This window comes from Eschrichtius robustus, chromosome 14, assembly GCF_028021215.1.
Source record: "Eschrichtius robustus isolate mEscRob2 chromosome 14, mEscRob2.pri, whole genome shotgun sequence".
In the NCBI taxonomy this organism is placed as follows: domain Eukaryota; kingdom Metazoa; phylum Chordata; class Mammalia; order Artiodactyla; family Eschrichtiidae; genus Eschrichtius; species Eschrichtius robustus.
Genome location: NC_090837.1, coordinates 31085944 through 31107823, shown reverse-complemented (window position 1 = coordinate 31107823; position 21880 = coordinate 31085944). Strand labels below are relative to the sequence as shown.

Sequence of the window (21880 nt, the reverse complement as noted above, 5' to 3'; positions counted from 1 at the left end):
TGAATACCCAACGTAGATAGAGCCTCCTCTTCCTCGCCGCCATTTCCAGAAGTTTCCAGTCACTGCCACGGCCATGGTCGCCGCAGAGCGCAAAGCGACACCCGCCGGCCCGGCACGTCGGCGGCGCCTGCGCGGCTCCCTCGCTCCCCTAGGCCCCTCCCTTCTGGGGCCGGTGCCGGCGGAGGGGAGGCGGCGAGGCGGGTGGGGTCCGCACCCCCGCGTCCACTTGGTACGCCCCGACCCCCGCCCCCGGCTCGGGAAGCTTCTCCCGGCCCAGCCAGAGCGGCGGGCCGCGGCGGGGAGGCGGGCGGAAGGGAAGGCGGGGCCGGGGGCGGAGCGCTCACGCCGCCCGTCCCCTGCCCGGCGCGTCACGTGCCCGCGCCGCGGCCAATCGCCGGACGGCGCCGTTCTGGGAGTGAGCAGGCTGTGGTGAGGGGCGGCGGAGACCGGAGATGTTTTCGAGCCCGGCCTTGGCGGCGTTCGCGGCGGCGGCGAAGACCACGACACCGACGGCGGCGCCGAGGCCCTCGTTCCGGTGGTAGACCCTCCCGCGCCGGCCGTGCCTCGGGTCCGTGCGGGCGAGGGGGGCGTGGCGACAGGCGAGGAGGAAGGGGGGGCGCGGTTTCAAGCCCCGGCCCCGGAGCCCGGGAGGAGCCCCTCAGTCGCGCCCGCTCCCGTCCCCTCCCCCGAGCGAGGTAGGGACGCGCCCCGCCCCGCGGCGCCGCGCTGACAGTACGGGCTGCCCCGCCGGGAGCGCCGTGACCGCGGCGCGGCGGGAGCTGCCCGAGCGGGGGGCGGGGGCTCCGCGGGCGGCCGCGCCGCTCCCGGAACATGGCGGGGCCGCGGCGCGTGTGCGTGCGAGGGAACGAAGGAGCGAGTGTGCGCGGCCGGGGGGGGCGCCGCCGGCAGCCGGGCGGGGTGGGGGCGGGGCGCCCCCAGCCCGGGGCCGCGGGTAGGCAGCTTCGCGGTGCGGGCGAGCCGGGCCCCGGCGTTCTCGGACCCTCGGGCCGCCGGGTTCTTGGAGCTAGTTCGAGGGTAATACGGTGTGACGCAGCCTCGAGGTTCCCAAAGCGTTGAATAAACGGTTGTACAAAGAGGTCACCGAAGCCCAGCTGACAGCTGTTTTAATAATAACAGTAAGAAATAGTTTAGGACGGGAAGTTGACACTCTTGCACCCGTTGAAACCGTAGGAAACATTTTAAGCGGTGTTAATGGTCGAGAGTGTAATTTCCACCCTGCGGACGCAGTGAAAGGGGTCGCAGACCCAGGGATCCTTAACACTTCGGAATCGGCTCTAATCCTGAAGTTGAAGTGAACCTGAGTTCTTAGTCATGTGTCCTTTATTTTAAAACGGTTTATGTAAATTATAAAAGAAGGCGAACTGGTGAAATAGCTATTTTAAAATAAATTGACTGTTGATTAAAAACATATGCTCATATAGGCTCTTAAAAATCTTGGGCACTGATCTGTTTCAGTTTTTTCAGTCGTTATACAAAGGCTTTCCTGGAGATTAGCTCAGAACTGGCAGAACATGTGCTATATTGGTGCCAAGTGGCTTAAAAAACAAAATGAGATAGTGTCGACTGTGTAAGATCAAGTCGTTGTATTAGCTAAGCTTGTTGGGAAAAGTCTTTAATTTGGGCTAAACGCAAAAACATGTAAACATTCGAAATGTTTCATAGGCAAACGGGGGAAGGCTTTACTAAAAGATCTTTTATAGTCGACACAAGCAGTAACTAAATTTCTAAAGGTCTGCAGACGGTTGACTGAGTAAGGTCAAGCCTAACTATTCGGGGTATGTGTTCTATTTTAGGGACAGGCTAGGTGTTAAAATGAAGTAAAACCTAAGTAGTATTCATGGAAGGAAAAGAGCAGGATGCCTGTAATGTTCTTAATCTCTCTGCTTTCCGTAGTTGTTGTTAGGATGGCTTTATGAACAAGCAGAGCTGGGAGAGTGGAAATCTCTGGGTGTGTATTCCATGAAGACTATTTGAGGCAGAGTAAAGAAAATAAAGTATTCAGATGAGGAAAGAACTTAGTAGGTGGAAATACATTGTGCGGTCTTTGATTTTAGTTCTTTAATATCAGGAAGGGGGAAAAAAGCTTGAATTTTGTTTGGAGATGAGTGCCCAACTGGTGGAATGAATTTAAAAGGAAGATGTTTTTATCAAATTGTTTGTGTTACTTTTTTTTTTTTTTTTTTTGCTATAGAAGTTGCTGAAAAAGGTAACTGATAATCTTCGAGGTAGACTGGAGAAATAGGGATATTTGGAAAACTTCATTGGAAAAGAGGTTTTTATTCTATAGAATAAAAATAATAGTAAAAATGTTCAGTTTCTTGGTATGAGTTGACGAGTAGTTAAATTTTCTGTAAGCCATTCTTATGTTTTAAGAGCATTGTTTCAGGCTAAAAGGAGAATGAATAGTGAGATTAATCATTTCCATCGTAGTCCATAAAAGGTTTAGACAGCTTTCTGTATATAAACTTGATGCTACTGAAGCAACATCTATCAGATAGACATGAAGAATTTATCCAGTAATTGCAGTAGGTTGCTTAATAGCTAATGACACCACTTTCTGACTTGGAACTTGTTGCTGAAGCTGACATCAACATGTATTTGTAAAATGTTTGTACTCTGTAAAGGTTGTAGTTTAGAGATTTATCCTTAGAACTGGAAGAGACCTCAGATTTTCTAATCCGTTTCCCTCATTTTACAGATGAGAAAATAAAGGCCTGGTAAGGGGAAATGACTTACCCAAGTCAGCACAGCTAATTAAAACAGTCTGTGGTTTGGCCTAGAGATTTTTTTTTCTGAAGACGCTAATTTGCTTCTTTCTTTAAGAAGTAGCTTTATGGAGTAGTGGAAAGAACAGGCAAATAAAAGTGAGACGGCCAGGGTTTAAATTCTTGATTTGTCACTTCCTAACTGTGGTTTTTGACAAATCATACTTTCAGAACCTTGCCTTTGTAATCTGCAAAAAATAATTTTCCTGCATAATTTACAGGATTGTTTGATGGAACAAACGTGATTACATATGGAAAGCATATTATATACTATAAGCTTTTATCTATATAAAATGTGGTGATATTATTTTTAGAATAAATAGTTTTCTACTGTATTATCTAAGGTGTCTAGATCCCTAGGTTTTTGCTTAGCCTTAGCTTCATTGTTTTGAGCACCTGCTGTTTTACAGATTATAACTCCCTGTAGATACATTTTCTGATCCCTACTTAGTTCTAATCTTAGTAAAGCCTCTTATGAACATTTTAAATATTGCGGTTGTTAGAGCCTGACTTCCTCTGGAGAATATGAAGTTTCTTCATATAGCATTTGAAAACATTCTCATATACACTCATGCATGCATAATCTGTTTCTTTAACAGGCAGTGGCTTTTTAAAAGTAATAGTGAAAGTATCTTAGTAGCAATGTTAATTTGTTGCTAGTTTCTAGATAATGGCAATAACAGGAGGTAATTTCCTTTATAAACTCAGCTTTTGAGTAGTTAATGTTAAGGTTATCTTGTAGATCTAAAATATCCATGTAGGAATGTTAAGAGAGTGTTTGTTGACTTTTGCTGTTAGGTTTAAAGACCTTTTTCTTTTAGTGCTTTAAATCGATAATACTGGGAACATCAACATTGTAGTATTGTAGTGTTACATACATGGATTATTTGTAATCTTGAAGCTAAAGGTTATGGTAAACATTTGTTGAGCATGTAGAATCTGCACGTATCTGTGTTCAAAGTTTTAAGTGAAATATTTCAGATAATTTTCATAATAACCCTGTAAAACAGATACCGTGGCTGAGGAAAATGAGGCTTTGAACTGTTATGTGGTGTACAGATATTCACAGACCTAAAAAAGTGACAGACTCTGCCATCCCCATTCTTAACCATTTCTCTGTATTCTATCTCTCAGAGTGTTCAGCTGATTTTGAGAAGTTTTAGGGCAGTTTTTCTTAAGTTTCTGACTTTGTGAAAAATTTGGGGGGGAGGTGGTGGGCAGCATTCTACCCTCTACTGTGTTGGTTAAAAAAACAAAAAGAAAAGAATATACCTTATTAGAATTGTGGAAAACAGTCCAGCCAGCCTTTTAATGAGATGCTGATGTAGTTGGGTTTTTTTATGTTAGTTGTCAGAAGCAAATTAGTCTCGCCACCAACAGAAGGACTACAGTTGTTAACAGTACTAAGAGGCTGTTCTGACAGACTCCACCTTGATATTGATGTTCATTGTTCTAAGGAAACATACTTTAAACAGAGTGACTGAAGGGAAAAGATAACTAACCAAATTCATTTGGGACTTTTATAAAGGAATAGATCCAGCAAGAGTAAATATGAGTTTGTCCAGGTTAGAAAATAGCAACCAAAACTAGGTTTTCTGATTAGTGGAACCCTCCACAATTCTAAGAAATTCAAATTCAAATTTAAGTTCTTAGAAAATTATGTTTAAACACAGAAATGCTTCCAAATTGAGGTAAATAGAAGAGGTAAACTATGAAGCTGCAAGTTGCAAAATCATTTCTTTTTCTTCGGCTTTTAAAAATTGTGTCTTTTTTTGGCCGGTCCCTTAATATTTGTTTATTGCACTAAAATTGTGTCAAAATATGTAGTAGTTTACATTTCTGTTTATCAGTTTGTATTTGGGCCACAATTGGGGGAGATACCACAAATATTAGTGATAAATACTATGTTGTTAAACTACCTTATTGCTTGAAAGAGTTGGGAGAGTCCTGTAGCTTCTTACATTTCAGATTGTTGTTCTTCCTACATAGGAGTTTTGTTGGCATTCGGACTTCTAATAGAGAACAAAAACCATGTGTGCGTGGCTCTCTTTCTAGAAATAGCTGTAGTAACTCACGATAAAAGATAATAGTATGTAAAAAATTACAGTGTTCTGTAGTTCATGAAGTACATTTTATATCCGATCTCTTGAATTTCACAACTACTCTGAGATCAGCAAAAAAATCCGCTAATCTGATGATATTGAACCATGGATAGGATCCAGGTTAAAATTCTCTGGAGTAATGCTAGACTCCTTTGAAATGCACTCGTGAAAGAGAAGCATTAGCAATCTGAAGGAAGAGGAAAGAAACACCTACTTTTATTCTCTCTTCCACCAAAGCCGCATTGTACACAGCTTTCTTCTGTTCTGTTCTACCACTTCTGAAACTTTAACAAGCAGGGTAGAAGTAAATACTAAAAACATTCTTTATACCACTTTACTAATTAGTGCTGGTGGTTAATGATGTTACTTAGATGAGAAAATTTAAAATTTACAGAATGTTTCCTATCATAATTTGCACAAAAATATTGTAACTAGGAATAAAGCCTTGGCTTATATTCTAACATTATGTACTAAAGTCTTGCAACCTCTGAGTTAAAAAAGTCCTTTTTACCAGAGTTTAATTTTGACTATTTGTAAGTTACTTGGTGATCAAAGAAAAGACCTTTTATTGAGCTTTAGTACTCTAGGTACTGTTAGATACTTACATATGTGTTATTTTAATATATGATGAGAATAGATATTTTATATATCTAGTTATGAAGATACTTCAAAAAGTTGTTACTGGAATGTTTCCAACTCTAGATGCTGTTACTCAAGAACTAACTTGAAATTTGTGTTATATAAATGTAATTTTATTACTTTGAGAAAATTTTTTTCTTAAGATCAACCCAATTCGTTTGTAGATTGATAGTTGAGGTGATCACCCAGTAGTGGTTCTTCAACCTTCAGAAATTATCCCTGTCTTCCAGGATTCATAAAAACATCCCAAGAATGAAGATGAGTGTTCTCTTTAAGCTGCAGTCCAACAGGACAAAAAAATACCTCTTTATCTTCTATTTGTGTTCATGCTGTTGAAAGTAAACAAATTGTTGGTTACCAATTAAAATTTGTGTCATTACATTTAAGTTATATTACCACTGTCATTTTACATCCAAGGCTTTCATCTTTAATTGTGGTATGAAGGGTTTGATTTTAGCTACAGGAATTTGGATCATTAGCTAATACATGGAGAAATAATCGTTTGCATTTTCTCTTCTGTGAATTGATACTTCATATCCTTTGGTCAGAGGCATAATTACAAATGTCCTGTGATTGATAATGGGCTCTCCACATAACTTTTCATGCACTCTTTACCATTACCTTGTGAAGTTTATCTTGTTGCCATTATACAGATGAGTTTAAATCAGTGTCTGTATTGCTCCTTTACAAAACTGCACCTTCAAAGAAGCTGTTATTATTAAGAGAAAAAAAGGTAAAATGATAGATAAAATTTGAGCCTTTGTGGGGAAAATAGTTGTTTTGTATTATGGATTTTTACAAGGAGTGAAAGTTCTTAACGATCCAGTCTGACAGTGTGACAGATTATCTCTGGATATTGAATATGAAAGTAACCAGAATTTCTTTTATTTTTCTGTATTTTCAAGTTTTGCCACAATGAACTAGTATTATGGATATAATCAAGAAGGTTTTAAACACTGCATGCTTAGTTAACAAATTTTAAATAAATGTTTCTGTGAACGGTATTGCATTTAGCATTGTTGAGGCAGGAGTTTAGAAAAATATAAGTGAAGACAGTATCATAGGTTTTTTTTTTAAAGGATTTACATTCGATGAACAAAACATAGACATGTGAAATAGGCGGACAGTATTATTGTTTAATCATTCAAATTGCTTTCTAGTTGGTGTAGAAAGGAACATGGTGAGCCCTCCAGGACATGGATCATGTCTGTCTTGTTCATTGTACCGTAGATTCCATCACACTGTAAAGGATCACCCCAGTGCTAATGACAGGAGGATGATCTGACTGGCAGAAGAGGATGAACTGGGACTAAGGGAGAAAAGATGGGTAGCAGAGGAAAAAGGCCATGATTGCTAGGAAGAGGGGCTTAATAAAAATTTTCCAAGATGGGGAGTAATGTAATACAGATTTTCTTAGAAAAAAGTTCGCGGTCGTATAGAATTCATATAGGAGGCAAGGAGATCATTGAAAAGGTGCTTAGGTTTTAAGGTTTTAGGTGCCAATGCTAAGCACATATCTGAAAGAAGACATTTTCTTCTTGTATGGAGCTTAAAATCTAGCTGCAAGAGATAATTACTTAAAACAAGGATCCATAATTACAGAGAGGTTCTGTAAACATTTGGAAGTTACACTGCAAATTTTTTAGTGAAAGAACCTATGGCTTTCAGGCTCTGAGATGGGTCTGTCCAAAAAAGACTAAGAATCACTGACTTGGAAATTTAAATTGAATTTCTGATGTAGAACTGTTACATTCTTAAATAGTCCTAATTTGTGTTTTTAGGCATTTATTTTTTATAGTATATTTCTTTTCATAGATAAAGTTGTTTAATATCAGTATCATCAGTGAGATTTGCCTTTTTTATCCACAGTTCATAACATTTACATGATTATATTTCAGGAAATGCTTTATTTTAAAAATAAAACCAAATACATACGTATTGTTTGTCATTGGGGTTAGAGTTTCCACAGTACCACACTTTTCTTGTTACTTACTTACAGCTGTTAAAATACAGTGAATTTACTATGCTTTGGTCCCTCAGTACCATATTTCTTATTATTCTTCTCAGCATACTTTGGCAGGGAAACAGTTTATAATCCTAAATTGCCCTGACTAAAAGAGCTACCAATAATACTACTACCCTAAGTCAGTTTAGAGCATGTTTTCTTTTAAATGCCCTATATGCAGTTATCCTGAATTCTTTTTTTTATTGAGGTCTGGTTGATTTATAATACCAATCATATTAGTTTCAGGTGTACAACATAGTGATTCAGTATCTTTGTAGATTATTCTTCATTTAAATTTGGCAGTTGTCCTGAATTCTTGTGCGGAGTATAGCAAGTGGGTTTATGTTGGAGAGTGTGCAGGAGACAGAGGTAGCAGGTCAGGACTAAAGGCCCAGATAGTTCAGCCCTGGTGTGAAGTTGTATGGAAGCTACAACTTTGGCTATAGTTGAAGTAGTGCTAATAACCCACCTTATTGTTGGGTCAGGGTGGGAATGATGTGGTATGTGGATTAGAAATAACTTAATACTTCCGTAAGTGTTGCTCTCTTGGGCAGGGTACTGATTTCAGTACCTCTAACTGCATAGAGAGTTTGGGTGTAGATAAAGGTGATTTTCAGGATCTCAGACTTACATTGCAGAAGCCATGATTATCATAAACTATTCTGGTTTTTTTTTTTTTTTTTTTTAAACAGCTGGACACATCTACTTAATATGTGTTTCACATGCAACTTGGCTGTGGATTCTTTTTTTTTTTTTTTAATTTAATTAATTTATTTATTTACTTATGGCTGTGTTGGGTCTTCGTTTCTGTGTGAGGGCTTTCTCCAGTTGCGGCAAGCGGGGGCCATTCTTCATCGCGGTGCGCGGGCCTCTCACTATCGCGGCCTCTCTTGTTGCGGAGCACAGGCTCCAGACGCGCAGGCTCAGTAATTGTGGCTCACGGGCCTAGTTGCTCCGTGGCATGTGGGATCTTCCCAGACCAGGGCTCGAACCCGTGTCCCCTGCATTGGCAGGCAGATTCTCAACTGCTGCGCCACCAGGGAAGCCCAACTATTCTGGTTTTTTATGCCATGTCCTTTATCTCAAATCTCTTTTTTTGTTTTTTTTTAATGTGTCATTATTCAAACTGCACCCAATTATCAAAGCAATTAGAAGTCTTTTCCTTTCGTTTAAGACTAAAGTATGTACCTATCATTTTTAAAGAAAGCCGTCGGGACTTCCCTGGTGGCACAGTGGTTAAGAATCTGCCTGCCAGTGCAGGGGACACAGGTTTGAGCCCTGGTCCGGGAAGATCCCACATGCCGCGGAGCAACTAAGCCCGTGCGCCACAACTACTGAGCCTGCGCTCTAGAGTCCGCGCGCCACAACTACTGAAGCCTGTGCGCCTAGAGCCCGTGCTGCGCAGCAAGAGAAGCCACTGCAATGAGAAGCCTGCACACCACAACAAAGAGTAGCCCCCGCTCGCCGCAACTAGAGAAAGCCTGTGCGCAGCAACGAAGACCCAATGCAGCCAAAAATAAATAAATAAATAAATATTTTTAAAAATAGAAAGCCGTAAAAATGAGTTAGGGCATTATTTGGGATTAAAGTGTGAGTACTGAAAATGCCACCAGACGTTTGATCTGTTGAGTAGATTGGCTGCTTTTGTGGGGCAAAGTAAAATACCAAAAACTTTTTTAAATTTTGAAATATTTCAAGTAATTTAAAAGGTACAGAAGATAGCATAGTGAGCACCTTCTACCTATCACCAGCCTTAAGAATTACAATTCAGTTGAACCCACCTGTATACCTTTCCTTGAGCCATTTCCTCACTTCCCCAGGCAAATTCCTATCTCCCTCTTTGCACAAACTTTTCCCAACAGTGGATCTGTCCTTTCCCTAGACCTGTGTAGATTTGTTTCTTTATGCGAAGTTCACCACAGTGACCTTTTCCATTTCAATTCTATTACATATTTTTTCAGTCCCTGCCCCTTTTCATTTATTTATTTACTTATTTATTAATTAATTAATTTATATTTATATTTTTGGCTGTGTCGGGTCCTAGTTGAGGCACGCGGGATCTTTTGTTGCAGTGCTCAGGCTTCTCTCTAGTTGTGGCGTGTGGGCTCCAGAGCGCATGGGCTGTGTAGTTTGTGGCACGCGGGCTCTCTAGTTCAGGCGCGTGGGCTCAGTAGTTGTGGTGCGAGGGCTCAGTTGCCCCACGGCATGTGGAATCTTAGTTCCCCGACCAGGGATCAAACCTGCATCCCCTGCATTGGAAGGCGGATTCTTTACCACTGGACCACCAGGGAAGTCTCTCTTGCATATTGTGTATAACAGTAAGCAGTCTCACTAGGGGAGATGAAAATAAGATTTGTGTATGTGAGGTAGAAATCTACCTTAAAATCTAGGCAAAGTAAAGACTTCAGCACTGCACTATATGCAGAACAGATTGGCAAAGTAGATGTGAGAGTAACCTAATGAAATAATCATTTTAGGAAGATTAGTCTGGTAGCAGCAGTGTGGAGCAGTGGTCTGAAAGGAAGCGTGAGTTGCTAACTCATTTTGACTGGCTTTTTTCCCTGCTAATTACCCTATGTTAGTGAGATTTTGTTCTCCTTCCAAACACTTTGCTATTTTGCAGGAAGAGAAAGGAGCTGGTGGCAAAATGCTTAATTATGAGTGTTTCTAGTTTTCAGGCTTTGGGGGATTGCTCTTGCCCCCTTTTAGAATCTGTTGACAGTGAAGTGAATACGTAGTGGTTGTTAGTTCTCTACTTTCAGTATTGTAATTTTTCCACCGCCCAGTGCCAGAGATGCAAGTCAAGCTGCCTCACCATTTTCTCTGGGCTGTTGCAGCCCTCTGCTGGTCTACGGAAGTTGCACATTTAGAGCCCTGTAGGGCTAGAAAGAGGTCAGTAAACCCAGCAACTCATTTTTAGAATCTTAGAACCTTAGAAGTCATTTATGTCAACTCCCCATTGCAGATGAGTGTTTTATATGTCGACCTTTACATCTAGAAATGAATGTATATATAAATATATTTATATACCGAGGGCAAATAGATCATTGTAAACCCAACTGCCTGTATTACTTTCTTTAAAAATTCTAAATGCATTGTTAGAACGTAATCCTTTATGGTCCACTGTTTGACAGTGCCAAAAAAATCTTTTTACCACTAATCTCTTTTGTAAATATTATCTAATGAAGTAATGAGAATTTTATTTTTTAAAAATTTGAGGTAATTGTTTAGTCATTATTATTGGAAGATAAATACAACAGATAAATGCTAATTGTTTCTTTTAAATTATTTTCAAAGCATTTTTACTTCTTGTTGCTGATGTCATTCTAGCCTCCTTGCTGTTGCTGAGTATTCCTTCCCACCTCACAGTCTGGTCGTTATAATTGAAGTGGTCTCCGTGTCTTTCCTGTAATTCCTCTTTAGTCTGTCTTCCAGCGTTTCACCAATGGCACTTCCCCCCCCCCCGCCCCCCATAGCACCTTTTTAAACATGCTACTTGAATTGTGTCACTGCCTTTTTTTAAAGCCTTAAATTGCTTTTGTCATCATAAAGATCAAACAACACAATGACAAGGTGCTTCATGTTGCTCCCTTCCTCCTCTCTTTAGCCTCATTTTCTACCCTGTTGTGCTTCAGTTTTTGCTATCCCTTCAATGTGGTCTGCTATCTTGCATGGGCGTGTGTAATTTCTTGGTCTGGAATACAATCATCATTTTCTTGTGGGAAAATGTTATGGAATAGCTGCCAGAAAACATTGTGCTAAAAGTCAACCGTGGCTTACTTTGGGAAGGTATGATATAGCAAGCATGAACCCTTGGTTGTTTATATTTCAAGCAGTGTGGCTGCCTAAATGTTACTGTATTTTATACTGTTGGTTTACCTTTGTGGAACTTTGAAGGTAATACACACACAGAGCTAAACCAAATCGACTATTTACAGTGCATTTACTTGGTATAGTCTTCTAAATTAACTGCCATGCTCAGCTTTCCGAAGGAGATAATATATAGCAACACCAACCCAAAGTGCAGCCTATATTTACTGGATTGAGCTTCTGTCCTGAATCTTTTGCTTCCTTTCCTATTCTGATGGCTGGGTTAGAAAACATAAAACACATGAAAGTACCTTTTACCTCTTTCCCTCTTCCTCTCTCTGAAGTAGTTCTCTCACCTGCCATCTCATTATTTTTTCCCCTTGGGTTCTAACCAGAACACTGTAGTTCTCCAGAGCAAACCAAGTGGAAGTCGACCTATTTTATTATTTTTAAAATTTTTATTTGTAGATTATACAAGTAGTACATGCTCATTATAAAAGTTAATATAGAACTGTATAGGGCTTCTCTGGTGACGCAGTGGTTAAGAATCCACCTGCCAATGCAGGGGACACGGGTTCGAGCCCTGGTCCAGGAAGATCCCACATGCCACGGAGCAGCTAAGCCCGTGGGCCGCAACTACTGAGCCTGCGCTCTAGAGCCTGCGAGCCACAGCTACTGAGCCTGCGTGCTGCAACTACTGAAGCCCGCGCACCTAGAGCTTCTCTTGTGCTCCGCAACGAGAGGCCACCACAATGAGAAGCTTGCGCAACAAAACACAGAGTAGCCCCCGCTTGCCACAACTAGAGAAAGCCTGTGCGCAGCAATGAAGACCCAACACAACCAAAAATAAAAATAAATAAATTTATTTTAAAAAAAGTTAATATAGAACTGTATAAAATAGACTATAAGCAGGACTTTAAAAAATATTGTTTTAAGGGCAGTGTTGAGAACAGTTTATTTTAAAGGATGTGGATGTTTTCATCTTTTTCATGCTGCTGGTTAAATTTATGATTTTGATGATACTAATTTCTTGGTCTGGAATACAGCCATATTATTCTTGTGGGAAAAATGTTATGGAATAGCTGACAGAAAACATCGTGGTGAGAATCAACCATGCCTTACTTTGGGAAGGTATGATACAGCAAGCACAAACCCTTTTCATAGAGTGAATTCTCACTTGAATTGTTTAAGTAGTTGAGCTGTTAAGGAGGTACAGTTAATATCCCAGGAGCATGACCATTTACTGTGAGGCCTTTTCTGTTATTTTTTAAGACCACTTTTTAAGTGTGAGGGAATTAAGCTTTTGGTCTTGGTGCAAGTAGGAAATGTTCAGTATTTATGTCTAATGGTTTACTTTTTTTGCATGGGGGAACACAGCAATAAGGATGTCATTGTTTAGTACTTTAATCTGTCATTTTTGTATTCATAGAAAAATAGAATGGAGTGAAATTGTTCTAAACATCTTATTCTGGAATCAGAATTTTGGAAGAATAGGAGATCTTCAATGTTATCTAGCCTAACTTTTTTTTTTTTTAATTATTTGCTTTATTTTTTTTAAATTTTATTTATTTATTTATGGCTGTGTTGGGTCTTCGTTTCTGTGCGAGGACTTTCTCTAGTTGCGGCAAGTGGGGGCCACTCTTCATCGCGGTGCGTGGGCCTCTCACTATCGCGGCCTCTCTTGTTGCGGAACACAGGCTCCAGACGCGCAGGCTCAGCAATTGTGGCTCACGGGCCTAGTCGCTCTGCGGCATGTGGGATCTTCCCAGACCAGGGCTCAAACCCGTGTCCCCTGCATTGGCAGGCAGATTCTCAACCACTGCACCACCAGGGAAGCCCTATCTAGCCTAACTTTACTTTCAAGAAGAAACAAATACTGAGAAATGATGAAGGTCAACCAAAAAGTCAGTAGTAGATCTCAGCATAGAATCTTGGACTTCAGGCTCCCAGATCAAATCACAGAGAAAATAATAGTCACTTTACTAACTGAATGACTCTTTTTTTTTTTCTTTTTTAAAGGATGAGCTCCATGACCTTTATTTATTTGTTGTTTTTTAAAGTAACCATTTTATTTTATTTTGGCTGCACTGTGCTGCATGCGGGATCTTAGTTCCTCGACCAGGGATCGAACCCACGACCCCTGCTGTGGAAGTGCAGAGTCTTAACCACTGGACCACCAGGGAAGTCCCTACTGAATGACTCTTAAGGGTCATTGAATTCTGTTGCTGTGATTTGGTCCTTCACTAGTTACCTATTTTTCTCAAAACAATTTTGGAGGAAGCATTTTTACCCTCAGCATAGCTGCAGCCCAGTGGAAGCTGGAGCAGGAAGAAAGTTAGGAATTTCCATTCCGTGCTTACGGTTCTAGCTTTACTTTCTTTAGGTAGGATGTAAAATTGCTGGTAAATTTAGAGGGCAGCATTTGAATATTTTATATGCACCAAGGACTATGCATGCTAAGATATTTTATTTACTTAAAGCCTTATTATTTGAGCATTACCATTTCATAATATAGATGAAATTAAGATTAAAAATTTAAAATTAAAAAAGAAATTAAGATTAAGAAGTTAAGTGCATGTTCTGGGGACTTCTGGACTATGAGGCAGATTGGGGATGCTCCCTTCTTTTTTAGTAATGTATACGGAAAGCTAGATAAAAATAAAATATTTTAAAAACACAGCTGAGCTTGAAAGCAAGAAAGAGGAATCTGCAGGTGCCTGAAATGGAAAAAGAACTCAAAGTCATAATAGGAAGCAGAAATTGAAGCCCTGTTCTATAAAGAAAATAGACAGATACCTTCTTAGTGTGTGAGCTTTAATGCAGCCCTGGAACCCACAGGCCCAGGAGTGGCAGGGAGCTGTGCCCAGACCAGGAAGGGTCTGAATTATTTATGAATGGGGCCTAAAGAAAAGTCTGCCAGCCTAGGGTTATATTTCTTGGTGTGTCTTCTTCTTATCCTTTTATCGTCAACCATTTTAGTATCCTTTTTTGGTCTCTTTTACAAAGTATGTTGCTGAATCTTATTTTTATCCAATCTCAGAGACTCGTATCTTTTAATTAATGAGTTTAATCCATTTTCATTTATTGTAATAAATGTAATAAATTTATTGTAACAACACAAATATTGGCAATTATTTACATTCTATTGACTATTTCTATTCATCTTCCACAGTTTCTTAATCTTATAAATATATTTTTAAAAAGATTTTTAAATATGTATGTTTTCTTTCCTCCAAACAAGAGAAGTACTGTAACCACTTTCTCACTTTCCTCTAGTCTCCTCCACCCCACCTCCTACCCCACAACGTCCCAGCAGCCATGTTGACGTTTTGTAGAATTTTGTTTCTGGATTGTTAGGGGTATTCTTCAAGCATCCATCCGTCATTTTTGTTTTTGTATGAAATATTAGGTTTATTAGGTTATTTGCTCACTCTAATTCCCATACATCACATAGTAGTTCTCATAGATTTATTTCAGTTATTTTTTGAGTGCCTCCTTAAAAGCAATTTTCAAGCAGGGTGTTTGTATATATACATTCTAAGGCCTTTTTATGCCTGAAAATATCATTCGTTAACCCTCACTTTTATTTATTTTAATTTTTATTATTTTTTTAACATCTTTATTGAACTCTCACTTTTAAATGATAGCTTAGTTTGATTAAAGATTTTTGGTTTGAAATTTTTTCCCTTAACATTTTGAAATGTTACTACATTGTTGTCTTGCCTCTGATGTTGCTTTTCGTAACTTCTGATGTCAGTTTGATTTCCTGTGTGTGTGACCTGCAGTTCCTCTCTAGAAGATTTTGAAATTTTTGGGTTTTTTTTTCAGTTTATAGTGTGTCTGGGTGTAGTTCCTTTCCTGTCTTGTTTGGCCCTTGAATTCATATTCATTGATTCTTTCATTCAACAGATATTTATTGGAAGTCTACTGTGTGCCAGGTTGTATTCCACACACTTCAATCTAAGACCTTTGATCTTTCCTCAATTCTGGAAAATTATTGGTAATTTTTTCAAATATCTTTTCTTCATTTTTTTTTCTTCTGGGAATTCTGTTATATGGATTTTGTTACTTCTAACGTCTCTTTTCCATCTCTTAACTTTAATATTTTCCTTTAAAAAAAAAATCCCTCTCTGATGCTTTCTGCAACTATCCTCTGCCTGATCTTCTAGCTCACTAACTCATTCTTTGGGTTTTTCTTTCTATTATTTATCTAACCTGTAGAGTTGTTTATTTCAATCATTGTACTTTCATACTCTGTATTTCTTCTTGGTTCTGTTTAGTCTTTCTGCATATTATCAGTCTTCTCTTATTTCTTTGAGGATTTTAAATGGTTTAAAAATTTCTTCAGATGTCTGTTCCATTAATTCAGCTTCATATAGTGTAGATGGTTTAGTTTGAGTTGAGATTTTTTTAGTGGGAAACCAATAAAAAAATTAAGCACGTCAGTGGTAGCATCTGGTTTTTAGTTTTAAGAGATCTGATCACTGATCACTGCTTGTAGAAGTGTGTGTGTGTTTTAAGAGAAGGAGGAAAGGAGGAGTAGAGTAAGAATGGAAGCAGGGAGATAATTTGCAGAGTTTTTGCACTAGCCTATTCAAGTGATGATGGTGGCTTGGGGTGGGTAGCAATTGATGTGGAAAGACATGGATTTAATTTGAGATATGCTTTAGAGATGGAGTCAACGTTTCTGAATTTCTGGCTTAAGTGATGGATGGAGGGTGGTGCCATTTACTGAAATGGAGAAGATGGGTAGGTGAGGAAGTTTGACAGAAAATTAAGAATTCTCTATAGTATTATTTTAGTTTGATATGCTTATTAGACATCCATGTGAAGATGTCAAGTAGGCAGTTGGATATACAAATACAGAGTTTTAAATAAGGACGAGAGGTATGGATTTGGAAGTGAGTAGCACTTCAGTGGTATTTAAAACCATGGGATTAGGTTATTTAGGGAGTGTGTTAGAGAGTAGAAAGGGATCCAGGATCAAGTCCTGAGATACTCCCAACATTTAGAGTTTCTGCGGAAGAGGAGAGGTCAAGAAAAAAGGATTTTTGCATAACTTTTACTGTAAAAAGGTGCTATACTTTGTTTATCCACATTTTTACAAATGAATATTTAGATTTTTTCTCGTGTCTTGGATACACATAACATTTTAGTGGATGCCTTTGTATATTATCTTTGCATGTTTGTATAGTACACCTGTAGGGTAAATACTAAAATTGAATTATCAGGACAAAAGTCTGTGCGTTTGTATTTTAATAGTTTTGCCAGATTCTTCTCCAAAGAGATATCCCAGTTTCATCGCCATCAATAATGTATGAGTATTCTGATTTTCCTTAATCCTTGCCAACACAGCCTTAATCCTTGTCAGTCTTCTAAATGAAAAGTCATCCATTATTTTACAGTTTTAAAATTATGAGTGAATTTGAATACTTCTGTATGTTTACTCAACGTTTGTATTTCTTGTTCTTTGAACTGCCTCAAGTCATCTTCTGATTTTTTTATTGATTTGTTTTTAACTCTTTGACTGCTAGTTCTTTTTCATATGTGTTGCAAATGTTTTCACTTGTTATCTGATTGCTGTTTATGACACTTGCATTTCTAGTTTAAAATTTTTATTTAGGACTTCTAAAAAATGACTTTTAGCTTTTATATTATGTTTTAGGAAGATTTACCCTATTTTAACGATTTTTTTTTTAGTATTTCTGTAGTTTGATTTTTATGTTTATTTCTTTGACCCAGATGCCAACATTTTTAACTTGTCAAATCTAAAATTTGGTGAGAACTGGCAAGATAATTTTGAAAAAGAAAAATGAAAGACAGAGTAGTGAAACACTAGAAAGCACAGAGACAGATTTGGGTATATAAAGGAATAAGATTGCTACTAAAAACTAGCATTACAGGGACTTCCTTGGTGGTCCAGTGGCTAAGACTCCACGCTCTCAATGCAGGGGGCCTGAGGTCGATCCCTGATCAGGGAACTAGATCCCGCGTGCCACAACTGAAGATCCCACCTGCTGCAGCGAGGATCCTGTGTGCTGCAACTAAGATCCAGCACAGCCAAAATAAATTAACAACAACAACAAAAAAAGAACCTGTATAGCACAGGGAACTCTACTCAATGCTCTGTAATGGCTTATATGGGAAAAGAATCTAAAAAAAAAAAAGATTGGATGTATGTATATGTATAACTGATTCACTCTGCTGTATACCTGAAACTAACACAACATTGTAAATCAACTATACTCCAATAAAAATTTTTAAAAAAACACTAGCATTACAGATAGATAGGAAGAGTTAAATGTTAAAAAAGGAATTAAAGGGAATTAAAGTGAATATATTTTCTGATACTGGAGTTGAGATGGTGCAAGCCTAAAAGAAGAAAGGATTCATAAGATACAGGCATAGAATGTATACTTGATTGTACATGTACATTTTATTTATTTTTTATCTATTTTTTTAAATTAACTATTTTATTTACTTACTTATTTTTGGCTGCATTGGGTTTTTATTGCTGTGCACGGGCTTTCTCTAGTTGCGGTGAACGGGGTCTCCTCTTCGTTGTGCACAGGCTTCTCATTGCGGTGGTTTCTCGTTGCAGAGCATGGGCTCTAGGCGCATGGGCTTCAGTAGTTGTGGCACGTGGGCTCCGTATTTGTGGCTCGCGGTCTTGAGTGCAGGCTTGGTAGTTGCGGCACATGGCATTAGTTGCTCTGTGGCATGTAGGATCTTCCCGGACCAGGAATTGAACCTATGTCCCCTGCATTGGCAGGCAGATTCTTAACCACTGCGCCATCAGGGAAGTCCCTGTACATTTTAAAAAGTGGTGTTTATCTCCCCTTTGAGGTATTGTGATTCAGTAGCTCTAAAGATGAAGCTAGAGTCTGTATCTTTAAAAAAGTGTTCTGCTTTGCTTCTGATAATCAAGCAAGTTTGAATTACCAAGTGGCATGAGCCTAAAAGAACAGCATATTTTGAGTAAATTGAAATGTTGTAGAAGAAGTAATGTCAATCAAGGAGCACCTCGTCAAAGGTACAAATATTGCCAGCACAGATTGATCATCTTTAATTTAAAAGCCAATTTAGGATTGAAGTGAGGGAAAGAAAGCATTTTATAAACTGTCAGTTTGTTGCATCTGTGTTATATTTCAGTTAAATTTTAATCTGTTTTTAATCTGTATAGTCTATTTATCCATTACCAAGTTTTGGTGTCAGTGACTTTGTTCTGCTTGTTTTCTCTTGGGGGTTTTTTCTGATTTTTTTTTTTAACTTCTGCTTATTTTAGCTTAGTCGTAGGAAAGTTATCTCTCTTCATGCCCCCACTACCGTGATAAAAATGCATTCTTAAAGGAGGAGTACTCATTGCCAAGTAACTCCGGAGCTGTGGTAAAGCCGAGTATATCTGATCGCTTAGTTGGGAAAGACTTGTTGGCACAGTTGGAGTTTGATCCCTTCTTGTTTTGTAGATGGAAACGAAAGACAAAAACTTAGTGGATTGCGATCTCCCTATGAAGAATTTTCCAAGTCAGACTTATAGTTGGAAGATAGAGTGACTAGAGCAAACAGAATAAAGTAGTGTTTAAAGCATTGATCCTGAGGGTCTAGTGCTCACTGAAGGCTGAAAGACTATGAAGTGATCTCAAAATACAGACTTTTCTTTAGTTCTTAGAGGAACACTTCTATAGATTTTTACCATAGCATATGGCTTCTTAAATTCTGTTACCTGTTTCTGTTCTCCAAAGTTCTCCTCCAGCTGTACTGCCAACTAGAGGTGTTTTTTTCTCTCATTCCTGTCTTGCCTATAGTCTACCGAGTCTTCTCTCTTTTCTTTTTTCCCCTTAACCCTCTCTCCTTTTGACATGTTGGGTAGTTTTTCTCCACAGACATGGTCCCAAGGTTTATTTCGAGTAGCTTTTCAAAGTATCTTAACAAAGTTTGGCCTCTTCCTATGGGTGATTTTGTACTCTCTGCTAAGAAAAAATTTTCTCCAGATCGTTAGCCTTAGAATAACGGGCAATTCATAAATAAAAAAGAGCAACTTATTAATGTTTACTGAAGAGTCAAGTTAGTTACTATACTAAGAAGTCTGACCTGCAAGCAAAACTTGGCATCATTGCAGTTACCTCAGCTTTCAAGAAGGATGCTTATCTGTGTGTATCACCATTCTTATCTTGAGTTAGTTGTGTTTGATTCTGCTGTTTTTTGTTAAATTTGTTACACTTGTTTGCTTAAACTTTATGTTGTGAGTAGTGATGTACATTTTAATCAACAGTAGTATTTGGCAGATTTCCAATAACTGGACTTATTGGGCATGCATGCATTGTGTCCCCCTAAAATGAATGGTTCATTGTGTCTCAAAAATGAATTGGTCAGACTTCTTTCGCTAAAGCAAATGCATGTATAATCCAAGAGAATTTGCTTGTAGAACGGTTTTTTTTTTTCCTACTAGAAAGAAGAATTTGATAAGGTAAATGGATGGTGAGATCTTTTTCACCACCTTACACAGGTCAAGAGATTTGAGATACAGTAGTTTTCTTCCAGTTGTATGTTTACCTCTTCCCCCAGCATCAAAAGCAGTTTCTAGAGGTCTCAGTGAAGGAGGCTTTGAAAAATCAGTTTAGAAAATACTGTTTAAAGTTGTATTTAAACGTAAAGAATTGGGTAAAACTTAAATCATTTTCTACTTATCTAAAAGAGGGACAAATATTAACTATAGTTTCTAAGCTTCTGTTGAGACTATTTCAAACTTAAAAACATACAGAAGGCAATAACTGAGAAAAAAATTTTCTGTCTAGATTAGAGGAGAAAATAGGCTTCCAGAGAAGCCAGTATTAAATGTTATAATTCATAAACAGTGACAAGAGACTAATAGTTGCTCTATAAACTTGCCATAAAAAATGGAAACAGATAAATCTAGGAGAAAAAAGCTATGGAGTGTTTATGGCATAACTAACAGTCAGTAGAGGAACAAACTAAATAAATATGATAACGGTGTTTGAATGCTCTTTAGAATCCATTTCATTGTAAGTTAAGATAGTCTCCCAAAGAGTTATCCTATGAAAAAAGGAAATGGTAGTAAAATGCTTTTTGTTTTTAATGAGACTATCAGGCTGCCTAATGTGCTTATTTTTAAATTAGATGGTACCTCACACACCCACATACATGCACATTGTGTTTAATATGGTAGGGAAATCCACTATTTTAAATTTGCCTAAGCGAATTCTTTTGAGATCTTTTATATCATTAAAAATGCTCCCTCATTTAATTTGTTTTTCAAGCTTTCCTAATGATACAAACCACTGGGATATTTATTGAAAGTACAGATTCTTGAGTCTGTATCAGGCCTACTAAATGTGTAGCACTGTGGGAAAATTTTTATCATCGAGGACTTCTGCGGCCACTAATGTTTATTTGCTTAATAAGTTTAAGTTGTTATGGGTTCGATTTTTTTGACTAATAATCAAATGATGTGAGTTAACTGGTATTAAGTACAGGTTCTTTGACCATTAGAGAGCTGTGAAATTTCTAAGTGTGTTTTTGAGAGTAGCATGCATGTAGGAAGGAGGAACAGTGGAAGACGACACTGAATATATATAGATAGTTTAAGATAATGATATCAACCAACCAGAAGTATTCACCCATCCATTACTCCCCACTATGAAAGAAAGTTAGTAAGTTTTTGGTGTAATTTTGACTGAGTTTAAAAAGACACCTTGGTTCTTAATTCTTAATGTGCTTATACTAAAAAAATAAATGGCATATATGCAATTTCTTCATCCAGATGATGTTTAGTTTACACTAGAGTTTTTGGTTTTTTTTAATATCTTTATTGGAGTATAATTGCTTGTTAGCGTCTGTTGTATAACAAAGTGAATCAGCTATACATATACATACATCCCCATATCTCCTCTCTCTTGCGTCTCCCTCCCACCCTCCCTATCCCACCCTTCTAGGTGGACACAAAGCACCGAGCTGATCTCCCTGTGCTATGCAGCTGCTTCTCACTAGTTATCTACTTTACATTTGGTATACACTAGAGTTTTTGATGTACCTGTGTATGCTAACTTGGTACCTCTGAATAGCAACTAGAATATTTTACCTTCATTACAAACACAGTTATTCAGTTAGCAGTACTATTAAAAATATTTTTTTAGTATCCCTTCAATGGTCACAAACGGGAATGCCATTTAAAACAAAAAAACCAAGAGATTGCTGGGTTACTTTGTTTTAGAAGAAGATATACTTTACTGCTGTGGCTAAATAAGAGTGAAAAACCCTTGAATATAATAGCATACATTCATGGACTGTCACACCTGGAAGTGAGCTGTTGTTAGATGAATACATAGAGTCCTTGATCTGTAAGGAGCAAGAATGTATTTATTGTAAAGGAAGAGACACCTTTGAAAAGGCAGAATCAAAGCTTTTAACTGTTTCCTTTAGCTGTTGATAGCAAAGTCTGTCATAGAGCTTGCAGATGGTTGGCCCTTAACAAGTATTGATGCCTTTGTGCAGTCTTAGGGCAAGGAGGTTGAAAAACA

The 21880-nt window shown here is 38.5% G+C and overlaps 1 protein-coding gene across 4 annotated transcripts in view; it reads left to right on the top strand.

The window, feature by feature from the left end:
- The first annotated feature begins 416 nt into the window (after nt 1–416).
- The window catches only part of ANKRD12 (ankyrin repeat domain 12), a 115046-nt gene continuing 93582 nt past the window's right edge, over nt 417–21880 (top strand). For 3 of the 4 annotated variants that reach the window (XM_068562323.1, XM_068562322.1, XM_068562320.1), the window contains exon 1: nt 417–568. The gene's annotated coding sequence lies outside the window, so the exon portion shown is untranslated. Of the gene's footprint in view, nt 696–21880 lie in introns of all 4 variants that reach the window. The other variant, XM_068562321.1, reaches the window with a different exon arrangement.